Below are 6,364 nucleotides of genomic sequence, written 5' to 3'. Positions count from 1 at the left end.
TTTTTTTTTTTTTTTTTTTTTTGAACCTCAGTGTGAATCATTTCATCTCAGCATCTTTCTCTCATGTTGCAGCCCCCTTTCCATCTATAAGCCACACCCCCTCACTATCCTCTCCTTAGCCGCCTTGGTAGAGACACTCCTCAACCCCAGCTGGGGGAAATAAGGTGGAAGGGTGTACGTGGGGGGAGGGTTTCAAAAGGGTAAGTGATTGCCCTCTAGGGGACGAAGCACAGAGAAAAGAGAGGGGCGCCTTATTGGCCTGGCCTCAAATAGCACTGCTGGCTACCACCCAGGGCCGCGAGAGAGGGAATGGGGGATGGGGGCATTGAGTTGCCAAGTCGATGGTGTTCACTCTTGACACAGCAAATGTCAACTGGGAGCCCCCCCCCAACCTACATATACACCTGGTTTTATGGGAAAGAGGGAAAATGCATTCAAAACAAGCTTGGTTGTGTGTATATCTGCTTATCTTGTGCTTTTTTTTTAAGTAGTAGGAAGTGACTGATGTCCATTCAGGTGCAGTTGTACATCTTTTGCACTTATTTTTAACTTAGCAGTGTTTCATAAATAAATATATATATTTTAAAACATATAGAATAGAATAGAATAGAATAGAATAGAATAGAATAGAATAGAATAGAATAGAATAGAATAGAATAGAATAGAATAGCCCTTTATTGTCATTCTATAGTTGTACAATGAAATTGCGGAGCATCTCCCTTTACAGTGAAGGACAAGTAAAAATCTCGAAAGAGGCTTTTAAGAATAAAAGTATAAAATCTAAATAAATATAAAATATGTATGATGTAGTCCTATGTTCAGGCAGTGCAAATAATTGAAGTGTATTCACAGCAGTTGACGGTGAAGGCATTGAATATTGCACATTAATATTGCACGTAAATAAGTATTGCACATAGAATATGTGTGAATAGAAGTTGAGTAGCATGAATTGACAGTGAAGCATTGAATATTATATTACATATTACATAGTATACGCATGTAATGAATATTGGATATTGGGTGATGTGTTGTTACATATGGCTGTTCAGGGTGGAGATGGCTTTAGCAAAGAAACTGTTCCTCAGTCTGTTTGGTCTTGTTTTTAAACACCTAAAGTGTCTCCCAGAGGGGAGCAGTTAAAACAGCTGGGAACACAGCTTAAAACACATTTCCTTTAAATAATGCTTAATCTTACTCATCACAATATCGAGGTACATACCATTAAGGTTGTTGTCTAATGGGTCATTGTACTACTATATCGTACAAATAGCTTTGCAATGACAAATCCTACTAGACAGCTCTTATTTGGTATTTTTACTTTTAGATTTTCATCACACCATACAGGTAGTCCCCGGGTTACGCCGTATTCGACTTATGCAATTTCAACTTTGCGACGTCGGAGTCTCGTCCGCCATTTTGTCTCCATTAGGTTTTTTCATAAGTCTCATAAACAATACCTTATTGTAACTCACAGTATTTGTTACCTAACTTTATTAATATGACGTGTTCTGGCCTTACAAAACGTGAAGTTGTTGAACTTTAAAGACATCAGACAAGGCAATTGTGCTTTTTAAAGCTTTTAACTTCTTTCACTTTTGATAATTTGTAAAGCGGTAACACACATATGTACACTTATGTTCAAAACGACACGTATTTTAACAATAAAACACTTGACACAAAACAATTGGTGTTCAAACGTCCATCTAGTCTGATCAATGTCTAAATTTAGATGATGAAATTAGTCTAATTTGCCTAAGAAAAGTCAGCTAGCTTAAATGCTACGAATGCTAACTTATTTAAATTCTCATACCAAATCGCTTACATGTAACTCCACAAACTTTAGGAGTAAATTTCCTTACAAATGCAGACACAAACATATATTAGCTGGAACAACTTACAGCCTTATGTGGGCCAAACCAGAGAGCAGCTGTCCTTTATCCATGTCAGACGTCTGGGTCTGCTTCTCTGTCATAAGGCCAGTCAGACCCAACGCTGCCACCAGAAGGCAGTGTATCCTCCAACACTGAACAAGATGCAACACTTTTGGACTTTTTGATAGTTATTTTGGGGGTACTTAAAGGGTTAATTCCAAATTATGTGGAAATTCAGTTAAGGCTTTTGGACATAAACAATTCCGGGGCCGTAAGGGGCATGAAGGAATTTTGAAAAAACTTACGGTTGCCCCAAAATTAAGATGCCACTGACAGCCATGTACGTATGTCCAAATTTCACATTCATTTCAATGACAGGAAAACTTAGGTCCCTGTGATTTTTATCATTTACCATGACAGCCCATTGATATTCAAGCAAGTTGATGCCCTTGACAGCCATGCATGTCCATGCCATAGACAGCCATGTTGGTCAGACGTTAGTCTGCTCCTCAGTCATAAGACGACAGTCCAGCCAGACCCAACGCTGCCACCCAGAGGGCAGTGTATCCTCCATCATTAAACAAAATACAATACTTTTGGACTTTTTGGATAGTTATTTTGGAGAACTTAAACGGTTGACTCCAGCTTACGCGGGTAACCCGGGGACTACCGGTGCTTAAATCTTGCTCGCAAATGTTTTGTAATGTGAGGTTGAAGGATTGTCTTTCCTAGATGTACATAGAGTGTCATTCTACTATCAGTGGCACACATGCAACGTTATATCACACCACAAGGGTTCATTTGATCCATGATTTTTATGCTTGATGTATTTGTGTTATTGATCTGGCATCATTTGGCCCTGTTGGAGGTCAATACAGACAATTATTGTCAGTATTTCTATGGTTTGATGGTTGTTTATTGGTAATATTGCAAATCTTAACCATTCGCCTATGTATATTTGGCTTCTTTTTAGCTGTTTACATTTACTATGAGTGAATAATATATACATATTGTTGTAATTGAGAAATGTCTGGAAATGTTGTTTATCCAGATTGGGTCACTCCTGAGAAATGTACTATATTGTTGTAAAGCCCAAATGATAACACCCATTCATTTCTAATCATGCAACCATTTTATCATTGTAAACAACTTTGCCCGTCCATATTTTTTTCAGTGAACAATCCACAAACCCCAATAATGAAAGGGAATCCTGTGTATGAGTCAGACAGATCAATGAAAGCGTACAATCTGGTGCTGATTCATAAATCTTACACATTTACATTATTTCAAACCATAGTGAAAAATCCAGATTATACAAAGCACGCTACTCTTTCTTTAATATTTCTCACTCAACTCAACATTTTGCATATTTTTCTGTAAATTATACTGAACATGGTGTTGATTTAAATGAGTGTTTAAGTATTACTTGCAGTAAAGTCAAAACCAAACCATAAACGGACAAAGTAGGCCCACAGTTTTGATTTTTCCCACTCTGAACCACTTTTTAATTTAAAGAATGTCCCTGTATCTTAAAAGATGGATGTTAATGACAACATTGGGCATATGAATGGGTTGAGTAGATATGATTTTGGTTCCTTTGCAAATTAGGAACATCATAATTAGAGGTCGGCCGATTAATCCGGCCGATATATGGAGTTTTCCCCAACATTGGAAGATAAACAAGAGAAAAATAAGCTAAAAAAAAAAGGATTTTGTTCGGGCATCTGCGTGGGCAACTGCGGCCGCCGCTGACTGACTGTAAGACCCTCGAAGGACCCTGCAGCAGCTTGTAGGAACCTTCAAGTCTGCTTATTTTGTAAATATTGTAAGATTTTTTTTTTTCTTGCATGAGAAAATATACAATGGTGCTTTAGCCCTTTAAAGCGGAAGTTAGCGGTGGTTTAATTAGTTGGTGGAGTTGATTTCAACATATTCTGTGCAGTTTGTAGGTTATTTTTTAGTTGCAGGGCTCCGGAGTGGCTAAGCTAGCGCGAGTCAATTGGGCTGAGTTAGCATAAAGAGACACAAATTTTGACAAACACCAGGGGGGGCCTTTCCCCCTCCCCCCACCCCCACCCCGGTGGCCGAAAAGTGTCATTGCGTGTAATTGACTTTCCTATGTATGATTTTAAAATTAAGAGTTTTACGGTAAAATAGTCTCTAAAAATCGTAAAGCAATGAAACAAACAACAAAAATGAATGTAATGAACAAAAAGAATATTCTTATAATGGGTCAAAATTCTTTTTCTAACAGATCAAGTGACTAGCACCTTAGAAGGTCATTTGATTTGATTTGCCAAAATAACCCAAGGACCGAAGAGGCAAGATGGTTATACGTCATTCTTTCAAACCGAAGCTTTCAAAAGCGACAACAACTACTGAGCAAGAACCAATGATTGAAAATGTGGACCATGAAACGCTAGAGAGCACCGTCAAAATGGTGAGCGGAGTTTCAATTTGCCCCACTAAAGACGCTAATTGTACAACAGAGCCACCACCAGTGTCTAGCCAAAGTACAATCAAATCACAAAAGTGAGTACACCCCTCGCATTTCTGCAGATATTTAATTATATGTTTTCATGGGACAGCACTGACAAAATGACTATTTGACACAATGAAAAGTAGTGTGTGTGCAGCTTACATTATAGAGTTCATTTATTTTCCCCTTAAAATAACTCAAAATATAACCATTAATATCTAAACTCCTGGCAACAAAAGTGAGTACACCGCATGGGAACTACGTACATCCCTAAATATCCAAATTGAGTACTGCTTGTCATTTTACCTCCAAAATGTCATGTGACTCATTACAGGAGCGCTGTCAGTGTTGCTGCAGAGACTGAAGAGGTGATGGGTCAGCCTGTTAGTGCTCAGACCATACGCCGTACTCTATAATAAATTGGTCTGCATGGCTGTCACCCCAGGACGAGGCCTCTTCTGAAGACTGTACACAGGAAAGCCCGCAAACAGTTTGTTGAAGACATGTCAACAAAGCACATGGATTACCGGAATCATGTCCTATGGTATGAAACGAGGATTCATTTGTTTGGTTTACGATGGTCTCAAGCATGTGTGGCGGCGACCAGGTGAGGAGTACAAAGATAAGTGTGTCATGCCTACAGTCAAGCATGGTGGTGGGAATGTCATAGTCTGGGGCTGCATGAGTGCTGCAGGTGTTGGAGAGTTACATTCCATTGATGGAAACATGAACTCCAACATGTACTGTGAAATACTGCAGCAGAGCATGATCCCCTCCCTCCAGAAAATGGGTCCCAGGGCAGTGTTCCAGCATGACAATGACCCCAAACACACCTCCAAGATGACCACTGCTTTAATAAAGAGGCTTAGGGTAAAGGTGATGGACTCTGCCAAGCATGTCTTCAGACTTTAACCCAATAGAACATCGTGGGGGATCCTCAAGCGGAAGGTGGAGGTTCGCAAAGTCTCAAATATCCGGCAACATCGTCATGGAGGAGTGGAAGAGCATTCCAGTGGCAACCTGTGAAGCTTTGGTCAACTCCATGCCCAGGAGAGTAAAGGCAGTTCTGGATAATAGTGGTGGCCCCACAAAATATTGACTTTTGACGTGTTGTATGTTAATATTGACAACCTTCACAAAGTAACATGACATTTTGGAGGGAAAATGACAAGCAGTACTCAATTTGGACATTTAGGGATGTAGTTTCTAAGGGATGTACTCACTTTTGTTGCCAGGGGTTTAGATATTAATGGCTATATTTTGAGTTAATTTAAGGGGAAAATAAATGAACTCTATTATATAAGCTGCACACAGACTACTTTTCATTGTGTGAAAGTGTTATTTTGTCAGTGTTGTCCCATGAAAAGATATACTTCAATATATGCAGAAATGCGAAGGTTGTACTCACTTTTGTGTTACACTGTAGGTTCCTGATCCCTCTACTACATGATCGTCCATCCAAATAAAAATTATATATACCTATATTTACTAGTATTTATTTGACCCATTTTATTGTTAAATTACAAAAGCAAATACAAGTACAATACCATGCAACACTTTCGGCAGAGGGAAAAAAACACTTGGAAAAATACTGTACTACTGACCTACTTCTTTCCCTCTACAGACACAGCCCGCGCGCGCACAAACAAACGCAATAAAACGGCAACCAAAGAGATTAACTGAAAAATAACACTTGTTTAGATGCATGTGAAGAAAAAGGAGTTGACCTCCGTTCTTTTGATATCAACTAAACAAGCACGTAGACTGCATCCAGGCGTCTGCAACAGTGTCCAAGCGCCACCTTCAGTATCCAACCTGAGAAGAGTAAGAGAGGGGAAGCAAAGAATCACTTTCCTGCACACATCCGCACACTCGTCGAATTATTTTTGCAGAAAGGATAAATATAACTCAAGAGAGGAAAATATGCTTATTTTCTGTCCACCTTCCATGGTCATCTTCTTTTGGTTTATCATGGCGAAATGTTGTCCCAGACACTGCGGAGCAACCCCAATTC

The sequence above is a fragment of the Corythoichthys intestinalis genome, chromosome 15 (assembly GCF_030265065.1).
Source record: "Corythoichthys intestinalis isolate RoL2023-P3 chromosome 15, ASM3026506v1, whole genome shotgun sequence".
NCBI classification, from domain to species: Eukaryota; Metazoa; Chordata; class Actinopteri; order Syngnathiformes; family Syngnathidae; genus Corythoichthys; species Corythoichthys intestinalis.
This window is presented reverse-complemented; position numbering follows the sequence as displayed.